The sequence below is a fragment of the Lepidothrix coronata genome, unplaced genomic scaffold (genome assembly GCF_001604755.1).
Source record: "Lepidothrix coronata isolate B3197 unplaced genomic scaffold, Lepidothrix_coronata-1.0 Scaffold5, whole genome shotgun sequence".
In the NCBI taxonomy this organism is placed as follows: domain Eukaryota; kingdom Metazoa; phylum Chordata; class Aves; order Passeriformes; family Pipridae; genus Lepidothrix; species Lepidothrix coronata.
The window spans coordinates 7,625,703-7,638,442 of record NW_016690185.1 but is presented as its reverse complement, the minus strand read 5'-3'; the positions used below and the strand labels follow the sequence as shown (position 1 = coordinate 7,638,442).

The 12,740-nt window shown below is 37.7% G+C and overlaps 1 pseudogene; it reads left to right on the top strand.

Annotated features, from left to right (window-relative positions):
• Positions 1-12,740, top strand: part of LOC108503451 — a 49,113-nt pseudogene that overhangs the window by 13,305 nt on the left and 23,068 nt on the right.

Below are 12,740 nucleotides of genomic sequence, written 5' to 3'. Positions count from 1 at the left end.
TTGATTCCGTCTTTCTCAACTGTTATGAAAAAGAGTTACAAAAATATAATTCTCTTAAAGGCACCCTGCCAACATCTGTATTACATGGCCACATGCTGTATTATTTTAAAATGGTAACAGTTCCTGAAGAAGCAAGAAAGAAAAGTAGATAATTGGATTTTCTTCTGCTTATCAGGAACATACCACTCAAGATCAGGCGCTGAATGGAAGAGATACCACTGCTTAGTAAGTCATGGTAATTCAACAGCTGACCTAAAAGGCCATTTGACTGTGAACAACAGGTATTTGTTAAGGATTTATCACTACTCCTGATTATAGTACCAAAGCCTTGCTTAGAAAGCTTAAGGGGTGCAAACACTTCCTTCTGTTATCTGGATTTACATACATGTAACAACACTAACCTTAGAGGAATTATCCATGATTTGTTGTAGCAAGAGATAAGAATCAAGGCAGAGATTTCTTCTTTAAATTAGATATTTGTCCCATCTATCATGGCGCTATTTCAAACTGAATGTAAGAAAACCTGATATGTTCTGTTTGGATATAAATACAGATTAAAGACAAACAAGCACCCGTTTTTGTTGAAAACTGGCACAAGGGAAGATGAACTGCATGAACTGAAGGTCTAAGGTTATAAATGGTGGACAGTGCTGAAAATTATTCCTTCGTTAGTGAGACAAATCACGAGTGTAAGAAATCTTGTTCTATCCACTAGCATTCTTAGACAGATCCTTTTGTTAAAATTTGGATACTGAAACAAATTCCCTTGATAAAAAGCAGAGTGCGTTCTCAAATAACTTTGTACTAATGATGGAGATGAAGAACTTCAAAAAGAAATTTTTTTTTATTCTTTTAATTTGCATTCTGTTGATTTAAAATCAGGCAAATTTTAAATTTATTTGTAATAGTTTCTCTTGTGCCTTTTATTGAAGAGTGTTGATTTTGAAATGTGCTGCCTTCTTTTTTTATATTTTCTCTTATTCTTTCCCATACTTCTTTCTTTTCTGTGTCCCTAACTCTCACCCATTCATCCCTTTTCTATTTTGCCCCTTAGACTGGTGGCTTGCACTGGAAAAGAAGGAATGAAGGTGAAAGAAAATGAAAAGAATGAGAAAAGGAAAATTGAAAAGGAAGCAAAAGATAATGCATGCATCCAATGAGTCAATATTATAGTGTAAGTTAAGCTAGGGAAAAAATATCTTCTTAAAAAGAATGCCTATTCTCCTGGAAAGATTAGTCAGCTGTATTTTTAAAAGTCCCTTAACTCCAGTTTCTTTGCTCTGTATATCACTATAATAAGTATCATAACTGTGAACTCCAAAAGGCAGTAAATGCTGAGTTAGGAAAACAGAGCAGACCTGTCATTCACTGCTGCTGGCTAGGCTACGGGCCCCATTCCCTTCTTGGCAGCACATCCCACACTGAACCCACTACACAACGTAAGAGGACTGCCAGCTTATGACAATTGTCATGACTGTGATGGCTCTACTGACATCAGCAGCCGCAAGGAAGTCTCCCAGAGTTCCTGATCATCATCCTGAGTGGTTTGCACCATTTGCATTCAGACTTCACAAAATCCTAGTGCTCCAAACCTCTCCTTTCTAAAGTAATCAGTTACTTAGTGAGATCCCATGCCAAAATTTTTGCATGGAATCTGATTCCCTGCACTCTTTCCTCCCTTGTGCAGTTCCCTGCACAAATGTTATTAGGGACTAAATATTAAACTACTGAATAACATTAGGCTGAATAAATAGCATTATTCCCACTAAAAATGTGCCTGCTCTTGGGTACATTTAAGAATGCTGTGGCCACTCAAGCCAGCTGCATCTGACTTCCATGGTATGTTAGCTTTTTTTAACCAGTAAGGACTATGATTTCCCCAATTTTACTCTGAATTTATATCTTCAGTACTGTGAGTTATTTATATGACAAGTTTGTTCAAGTGAATTTGATTTGCCATTGAAGTGCAATTTCCAGATGCATGGAAAGTTAAACTTGACCTTTCAAACCTGTGGAACATCTTACTTCATACTACAACTCCTTGCCATGTAGGCTTCAGCTACTGATGATGTGTAAGCAGAGATAACATCAACTAATTTAACACAATACTCACAGAAACACTGTAGTTTCTTTATTGACATCTACCATTATTTCAGTTGTTTTTTTCTCTATGACATATCTGCATAGGCAGCTGACATATCCACATCAACGTTCGTGATAAATGGCAGTGAAGGTAAGTAGCCATGATAGGAACATCAGACGGAGTGGACACAAATGCAGAATGTCAGCTTTCCTGTTCAGAAGTGAACAGTTCCTGTTTTAAAATAAAAAATATTCAGAATGACAAAAATTCAAAGGGATGTGTTAACTAAATGCCTGGATTTGATTTAGTTTTATCACAGTGGTTTATCTTTGCATAGTTACCCTTTTTCACAGTGTGTTTATTTATATTTCCTTTGAGCATTACAATTGGACTTAATTGGAATTAATGATCAGGGTTAGTGATGACAGTGAACATTTTGTTCAGAAGAATAACATAAAGCCCTTGGATGAGTAACAATAGAAATTACATCATCAGTAACTACAAAAAAAGCTTCTTTTATTGTTGTATAAGAGCATATATATGAGCTCTTATACTTCTACTGAGCTTGTGTTTCTAATGCAAAACTTCAGAATGTCCCTTGTTGCCTCTGTTTTTATGTGCTAGTGGAATGAGGGTTTTTATATCGATCCTTTAAAAACACGCCTCAGAGGTTGTTTTATACAGAACTCTCATGATGGAAACCAGTCAACCTTCAGCCCACTGAAGTCAGTATAAAGAGTCTGATTTCAGTGGACACTGCATTGTATCCTAAACACACATATCTCTCCAGCATAGCTATAAAAACACTTGGAAAACAATTAAACCTATCAAGGCTTAGGGAGCTAACAGGCCACTTTCCTGCGATTTCTGTTTTCAGTTTTTATGTAGTAGTGGGAGGTCATGGGATAGACTTGACACTTGGGACTTTCTTCTCCTTCTCCGTGTCTTTGCAGAATTATGCCTGACACCCTCAGGCTGTCGCTGAGGTGTCTGCAGAGGGCAAAGCAGAAGAAATGCACACAGGGAAAATGAAAGGTGATTCCGGCAGACAACAGACTCCTGTTAGGCTGTCAAAAGAATTTGTGCTTTAGGTATTTTTGCCACCATTCTTGTCAGCTTCAGGTTGGCATCTTGGGAGTTTACAGAAGTCCTTGTCAGAATAATACAAGCAGAATTATAGAAAGAGGAATGAAGGAGACAACGTGAAAAGAGAGACTTGCGTTTAATTGTGAAACTGCAGTTTTCCATTTCAATGTTTTCTCTGCTAGCTGGTCTTAAGCTGACACTTGACTCTTGTAGGTGTCCTTTAGGACAGCTAGATTACAGAAGTAGATGGAAAACTGAGGGAGGAGAATTTTTTGGGCACAATGACGAGCTGAGCTCTTCCTCTGTGCAGAAAAATTAACTTTCCTTGGAAAATCCTCTCCAAAAGGATATAGGCTAGTTAGGAGGGGGGAGGTTTAGTACTTCTATACTTCTAGATTATCTATCTGGCTCACGTTCCATAATATGCTTGAAATCTTTCTCTCTTAGAATTGGTACTTTACAAGTCCCAGTAGGCAAACTGTGTGGGTTATCTCAAGCTCCAGAACATTCGGCAGGAAGCAACTGCTACATCCTTTATTTGATGTGATTCTTGGGATTTTCTCAGCATGCACTGTGTTAAAGGCAGTACCTCTTGCAAGGGCCAGGGGCTGACACAGTCCATAATCAAGATTCTTAACTCTGTACTTAAGGTAAATGGGAGACAATAAGCTCTCCTGTAACCAGAGGAGGATGAATGCAGAGTGTAGAAATGACTGTAGCAATGCTTCCCCATGTTCTTCCAGAGTTTTTGCCTCAAAGTGGTCAATGAAGCTTTAAATTGGGTTTACTTCAACCTTTTGCAGATTATATTTGAAACACATTCTATGATTTTGATCAATCTAGGATGTATTTATCCATTTGTGCTTGTAATACTTGAGGGTTTGTACCATGATATTTTACATTTTATATGCTCAAAGTGACTCAAGGATACCACACTAGACTGCAATGCAGGTCAAGATCATTGAGAAAATAACTTGTATGCAAGGACATACAGGTGGGCTTTTTATCAGGACACATTATCATTTCATCTGGAATCAAAACCTTCTGGTGGCAGAGTCTTGAGGTCTGCTCTTGCTTACTTCTTGCCAATATGGGTCAGTTTGCCAACATCAAGATACTGGTGTCTCTGAAATACCACTGTAGGGCAAGAAGAAGGAAATATATTGACATTTTACTAGAAATGAATTAGTAAACAATGTCTCTGTCTACATTCCCATTTCAAATGCCTGTGACTTGGTAGGAAAAGAGGTGTACACAGGCCTTTAGCTGTCTCTTCCTCCAGAAAGGGTAGGAAATGTTACATCATATTACGAGATTACACATATTATGCAGCTAACTTTATATTAAAACACTTGTCATTTCTAGGAAACAAGAACTTCTGTTTGGGAGAGTTTTACTGTATTTGCCAGAACAGGGGTCTGGCAGACATAAGAGGGCAGCTACCAAGGGGCCTTATGATCTGTAAAAAGAAATGGAGCACTGTATTTCACCTATGCATTATGGAAATAAATGGTAATAGAGTCAGGAAAGTTAAAGTGCAATGAGTAAATGTATAAAACAGATCTGACAAAGATAATATTGAAGGTTTTTTCAAGAGGGGTTGAGGTTTGTTTTTTCAGTCAACAGCATAGTACAGTAGTATAGCCAACAGAAGGATGTGAAGGGCAAAATGAAGGGCTTCTACAGGTATATCATTAGCAAAAGTAAGAGTAGGGAAAGTATGGGTCCACTGTTGAATGATGCAGGAAATAGGGTGTTAAAGGATATGAAAAAGATGGAGATTCCCAAGACATTCTTTGCCTTGATCTTTACAAGGAAGACCTTCAGGATCCCAGATTCATGAGAGCGGTGGGAAAGTCTAGAGCAAGGCAGAATTGCACTTGATGGAAGAGGATTGAGTTAGGGAACATTTAAACAAACTGAACATGCACAAATCCATGGGACTGGTGCTCCCATGAGCACTGAGGGAGCTGGCAGTTGTCACCAAAAAGCCACTCTGAAACTCATAGCAACTGGGAGAGGCTTCCTGAGAACTGGAAGAAAGCAAATGTCACTTCTGTCTTCAAGTAGAGCAAGAAGGAGGATTATGGGAACTAAAGGCTTTTCAGCATCTCCTCAACCCCTGGGAAGGTGCTGGAGCAACTAATCCTTTTTTAAATATATTGAGAACAAGAAGGTGACTGGGCATAGTCAGCATGTATTTATGAAGGGGCCCTGAACAATGTGGTCTGGCTGGCCCTGTTCTGAGACAAGAGGCTAGGGCAGATGATATCCAGAGGTCCCTTCCAATCTCAGTTATTCTGTGATTCTGTGATCTTTGCCCTAGGATAATATTAATTCCCATGAATTCTCCTTCCTAAAGAGAATCATAACATTTACTGTTCCAGTCTTGTCTTGAAAATTGAAGAGATAATCCTCAGGGGTTATTTTACCTGAGTAAACTTTAGTTAAATTTTTCAAAGAAAGTGTATGTCATAGCTCTGTCAAAAGAGATATAGTCAGATAAATATATTGTCCTAACAACTTCAATACAGAACCTCCACAAAACCAAATATAAACAGGGAAGAAAATCAAAAAATAATCAGCAGTTCCACAGAATTCAAGGAAATAAAGACATCCTCTAAGCCAGTCAAAAATCTCACTATGTTAGGAAATCTCAGAAGATCATCAAATGTTATTAAGAGTGACACAGCTTGCTGAAATCTACAGGTCATGTTCTCTCAGACACGATTTTTATTCTTCTTCATGTGATTCTAGGAGGGAAGTGTAATTTCTACCTATGATTATTCTCACGTTGCCCAGAGACACTATTTTAGTGAGCACAATATTGGAGACATTCTTTACATACTACTGAGAGAGCAAACTTTCATTAACTCAATCTTATTTCCCTCTAGGTTGCCCTTGGTCTGCATCCATCTCTCCACACAGTGAGATTTAATATTCCAACTTTTGCAACAATGTCTAGAATTACATGTTGATGACTCCACGCTCTTACAGTTACCTAGTTCATTCCATTCTATCTTGCCCTGCTCCTCTGAACTGATATTTGTCTCTAGAGGAAATGAAACTTGAATATTACTTTCCTGAGGGCAAGTGGGGGTTTTATACATTTTTAAACTGATCACAACAGTTTTTTTATTACTTAAACATTCCAAGAATGTAATCCCTCTTGCCCTCTGAGAGTCATAGCTACTGTTTCAAAGAGAAATAAAATATTTGCAGAGGCACCACTGCTGACCCTTTTCTCCCCAGTCTTCCTGCTATTAAGTAAAAGGTACAGTCAGGTACTCCAGGCACTTCAAAGTTAGTGGAACATGGATTCTTGGATAAGTTGGATGCTTATAAAAAGTTACATCTGAGAGAGCTCACAAGACTGGAGAGCAATAGCGTGCAGTGGTTATGGCCCTCAGCCTGGACCTTCAGAAGTCCAGGACTACACAGATTTCTATGGAGCATAGATGCTTCCAGTTCAGGTGTAGCTTCTACCTCACCACTTCCCTTTTCCAATCTGTACCATGGCTATGGCACTACTGAAGTCATCAGAGGTGCTCTTGGAAGTATCAATCACTGGATTAAGCTACGGATCTATAAAATATTTCATCAATTGTATGATGTGATATGATAGGGTTGAGCATCAACTCTAAACCCTTTACCACACTGCTGTCAAGACATCCAGAGACACAGGTGGCCCAGGACCCCACTCCTTAGTGGATCAACCATAGTGCCTGGCTGTGGGCTCTCAGGACAGACACTTCCCCTGTGGCCTCTGAGAGCTGGGAACCCCAGCCAAATGCCCGTACCATCTTGTTGGAGTCCAGCCATAGCTTATTCACTCCCCAAATATCCACTCCGTGGCAGACTGCCTGCTTACACCTGGACTCTTCAGAAGGCATAAAACCCACAAAAGTTTGATCAGGCCTTGCAGAATCCCCCTCGGTCTTTAATTTTTATTGCTTCTTTATTAATTTGCCTTACCAGTTGCTGGTGATCATTCCCAACCATGACCCCATCCATCTAACAGCTATATAGCACACTTTCTTCTCTCCCACTTCCGAATCCAGCTATGCATCACTTGCCTCTTTACCTGACTGTGTCTGCCAACACATGAGAGTGGAAAGTAAATTTGATTTCACAAGGTTGCCTCCCACATTGGGCTGCCTGCAACAAAACACTGTGTCTTATTGTAGTTAATGGCAAAAGCCACTCTGAGTACAACACAGTCAGCCTAAGGGAGGATCACACCTATTTAAAAAAGAAACAGATGGGCTTTGTTGAGGGAAAAAAAAATGGGAACACTATTGCTGTAATGCTTTGTATCCTTTGTATTGCTTGCAAAATGCCTGAAGGCTTCCAGAGATCTTGCAATTATTAGAGTAGATGACAGGATATATTTACGTGTTGCTTAGAAAAAGCACTGTTTTCTTTACTTTTATAAATAAATCTTCTGTATCTTTTGACACCTGCAAGTATAATTTGCTTGGTTCCACACATCACAATATTTCTTCCTTCCTGTTAAGCCTTTATCTGCATGAAAACACACTACATAATCCAGCTAAGAAGATTTTTAAAAAGTTAACTATCAATATTATTATTTTATTTCCTGTCATTTTAATTGAACAAAGTGCAAGAGTGGTTTTTAAATATTGTATAAGCAATAATAGAACCAAAATCATAGAATCATTTAGATTGGAAAATACCTCTAAGATATTCAAATCCAACCATTAACGGAGCCCTGCCAAGGGCTTTAGGGACTAAACCATGTCCCTAAGCATTACATCTATGCAACTTTTAAATACCTTCAGGGCTGGTGACTCAACCACTTCCCTGGGTAGCTTGTTCCAATGCTTGACAACCCTTTCTGTGAAGAAATTTTTCCTAATATCCAACTAAACCCTCCCTAGCAGAACTTGAGGCTATTTCCTCTCATCCCATTGTTTGTTACTGGAGTTCTGTGGCTGGCCCTCACCTTGCTACAACCTCCTTTCAGGCAGCTGTAGAGAGTGAATGATACGAGAAGTTGTATATGTACGTGGTACAAGAAGTTATTATGCATGCATAACTAGAAAACAGCAAAATATGTACTGCTGTTTAGACGAATAGCATGGGGTTTGATTTACCTAATTTTAGCCAATCAGAAATTAAACATCTTGCCTAGAATAGCAACCTAATCACTGGGAAAAAAAGAGAGGCAGCTCTGGCCAACTTACCTACTGCATCCTGAGACAGATGGCTAAGGTATGGAGGATAGATCACCTTCTGGAGAATGTTCTTTCTCGCTGCCTTTCCTCCTGATAAGAAGGAGACTAGACAATGATCTTAGGTGAGATGTTGATCTTTTAGATTAGCTAGCATTAGGTGAAAGTAATCTTTCCTACACAAAGTCTCATCCTTCCTGGGGTTTTCACATTATTCCATGTGACAGTCATTGTGCATGTAAATACAATATGAAGGCCAAATGTTAACAAGTTTTTACATGGGATTCCTCCCAGAGATTGACTGGGATTTCCATCAAAGTCAGTGGAAAAGAGGCCACTGACTCTGAAATTACACTCATTGTAGTTCTATTCATTACTCGGATGCCCTAAGAGCAGCAGCCTCAGATTCTGAACTCCACCACTGTGTATCCATCCCAGTTCACTTTGTGTCCTTGGTCTTCCATGACTACCGAAACTTTTCACTCCAAGTTATGAACATTGCACACTTTTTCGACAGCAGTCGGACAAAAATATTCAAAATCCAAATCCTTACTAATTCTTTTAGATTGATTTTGGTTTGTAGCAAGTGCTTCTTTGAAAAGAAGTTTCATAAAAAATTGTTGTGTACTTATATATGGACAAGTAAGTTCCCTTTACTTGAGAAAAACTGTATCTCTGTATCTTGGAAAAAGGGAGCTGAATGAGCTGCTTTTATGGCAGAAAAACTAATTATTGTTCTCTGAGTCAAAGTGAATCTGTCCAGCCTTGCTTGGGTTAAAGCTAGACACTGAAAACAGTGCTCAGTCTTTAAGTGCTTGTCTTTAAGCATGAGAAAGAAGGTCCTGGAAAGAACTAACCCCTTTTATTAGAGACGTGCTTTTTGTCCTAGATAGTGCTTGTTAGTCCTATAAGTTATTAAATGAGACTCTGCGAGCTCGAGGGTGTTTTGGTTCAGCCAGCCTGCAGGTCAGTATGCCGGCAGGATGTTCTCCTTTGAATTCCCCAGATTTCACTGAAAACTTAACACACCCAACAACTTGGCCTTAAAAGCAAACGTCTGAGGTGCTACCCCTGGGCTCTTTCAGTCTGATCCAATACATTCACCAGCACTTGTTTGTACTGCAATTTTTTGTTTCATTCATAAAGAAAGAGAGTCACTTTGCTCTGATTCTGATTTTTGTTTGCAATCGTCAGTCAGGCTTAAGTTTTGAGCTCCACAGAGATATTCAACATTTCCATGCAAAGGTCAATGTAAAAAGCTGGACCCTCAAACTGGCAGTGACCTAAATATTTTTGTAGGCTTTGGACAAGAGAGACTGAAAAAGAACAATGAAGGTGCTTTGCACACAGATCTGGAAAAAATAATTTTAAAAATTCTAATATATTCTAAATACCCCAAAATTGTATTATTCCAAGGAAGAATGCAGCATAAGATACTTATCAGTAAATTTAAAATACAGGTTAATGGAGGCTGTAACTTTGGGGTTAGCACAAGCAGGTTTTTATATGATCGGTGCAAATGAGAGATGACAAATAGGTTGCACTTTTAAATGAGCAGCTGTAAAGATGAGTAATGTAAAGTTGATGCACAAGAAAAGTAGTACCATGCATGATTTTGTTTAGAGGAAAAATTAAATACATAAAATACTGTGATAATACAGTGGAGAATTGATTCCTTCGACCTCATTTATTGGCTGATATTCTGTCATGCAGAAAAGAATTTGCAAGAACACTAAACAAACCCAGAAAAGTTAAAAAGTTAAGCAATTCTTGGATATGGTATACACAAATCTATCCCAATATCACTTGTATTTCAACATTTCTTGTAGTTTCAGTAACATGAAAAACATTAAGTAGAAGGAAGCTTCACTATTCTTCCTTCTGAAGCATTGTATATAAGTACAAGTGATTTTAAAATAGAAGATACAAATTAATATTTATGGTGGGGTTTTTTTCTTGGTCATGAAGTCCACAAATCCTAAAAATGAGAGACGCCTCAAACAACATACTGCAGAAGGAAACCATTTGCATTCAGTATTTGAACTGTCTTTTTTCACAATGTTGTGTATGAACCAGGAGAACTCAGAATTGCTCCTACAGAGCAAAACAGAAAAATAGCTCATGCATCTTTTCTTTAATCTAAAAAAGGTTACAAGGTTACATGTTCATCAGTGTCTTAATTCAGCATTCCAAATCAAAATCATAATGCTAAAGACATCCAGGTCTGTAGAGATAAACTTCCTTCTAAAATAAAGAATAAATTTGGAAATGGTGTTACCCTTCTCTTTTTCCTCACCAGGCTAGTTAGTGGAAGAAAGCACAGAAATTAGGAGCATAGCAAATTACAGTAGCTCTCTCTGAATCCAATGACATATTATGAAAAAAATATGGCTTCCATCTGTAATTTGATTACAGGAAAACAGAGACTTAGAGAAAGCAGTTTGTTATAAGTGGCCAGTGATACACTGCAATTAAACATTTGGTAGGTTGATTTGTTTTAGGTTATAAATGTCTGTTTTACACTGGGGGGAGTGTCATTAAAAATAGATGCAAAAATGTTTAGATAAAATCCATATTCATAACGTATTTCAAGGTGCACTTCTATTAATTTTTACAAAAAATTACCCAGAGTAACATTTTGAAAATATTACATGAAATGTCCACCATAGTACTATCGATATAAGTGCATTATTTTGACTGTGTGAGTGCTTATAGTCATCATGATTTTGTTGAAAATCATAATTTATCATTAGGATTTCATTTGAAATGAGCTTTTCATGAACAATTTTACAAACTATTACACTAGGCAGTATTTTGTTTTCACTTAGGGAAATGTTTTTCACCCAGATATGGCTTTTCAGCTCACAATGATAACAATGGGAGATATTATTTTACATACATAAGTATCAAAATACAGGTATTTGAGGTTTTTTTTCTGGAAAGTCTCTGGAAGATTATAAAGTGAAATGAGTACTGTGACATATTCAAGTTGCATTCTCTTTTTGCATTTCCTAAGGAACAGTGAGTGCTTGACATTTTCTTATCTTTATTGTGTCTCAGCCATCAAGCTTCAGTTAAATTATAGTTTGAGATGTTAGCATTAATATGTTAATTGCTTGAACATCAGTTTTTACATATAGTATGACAGCTACTGAATAGCACAAACTGTGTATGTATACTAATGCACTTTTTCTTAGATTCCTGTATTCTTCTAATCTTGTGAATATCTTTGAACAGAAACTATTTTTAGCAAGAACATGTTCTTTTACAGGTTTTGCTTGTTTAAGAAGGTACTGATGTAAATGGAACTTGGAGTCCTTTCAGCTTCAAAAAGGTTTTATCAGAGAGATTTTAGAAATCATATAATACTTATTAGGTTAAAGTTATATTTATTACAAAATAAAGGTTTGTGCACTTATTGACAAAGCTCTTTTCAAACTCAGGCAACTTGTACATGGATGTAATTGAACTTTGCTTTTATATCTGTGCTGAATAGCTTCTAACCCTATCAATGCCCTATGTATCCTACACAGTCTAAAATAACCCATGGGTATTTTGCCAAAAGCATTGCTGCAGTGAACTGACTTGCCTTTTCTCCGTTGTCATCTTCCTCTGTGTAAATTTACTCCTTTTCTCCCTCTTTTCCACCCATACAAATCCTCCATTCTTCATCTTTCTCACATTACTACTGCTCCTGAATCCAGCAAGCTGTTGCACTGAGAGAAGGAACATTGAAAATAAGAATTCTTGACTGTCCAGTAATCCCATGGCTCTGGCTCTTGGATCAATGCAAGAATTACCCTTTTGAAACCCACCATCTCCATGTAAGCTTAACTTTGGAGGAGGAAAGAAAAAATCTTTTTTGTTGTATTTGGTGACAGAGAAGTAAAAGAGTTATCTCTCCGTGCTGCACATCTACAAATATTAGACTGGGAGAGAAAATAACCCATTTTCAACATCCAGTGCTTCAAAGTAAGACACCTGGGACAAAACAACATGCTGACACAAATAGAATATGATTTATTACCACCATGTAGGAAAGAGATGCTGGGTCACAGTATAGCACTGTGGATGTCACCCCTGCTCAGCAGCAGTCAAAAAATTGACAAACAAAAGGACCACAATTTATGACAGCCTCATATCTTGAGTACTGGGTGCACCCCAGATTTATTATATAATATCATGAAAATACGTAGTTGATTTGAAAAGGGGTATCCTAAAAAAAGGCAGCAAAGGTAATGGGAAATGTGGAATAGCTATTTAGGGGAAGAATTTAAGAGAAGAGATCACATAGACCATGATCACACAGCCTAGAAAAGAGGCAGGTGAAATAAAGCCAAAACTGAGAAAATCACTCCTGATGTCAAAATTAATAA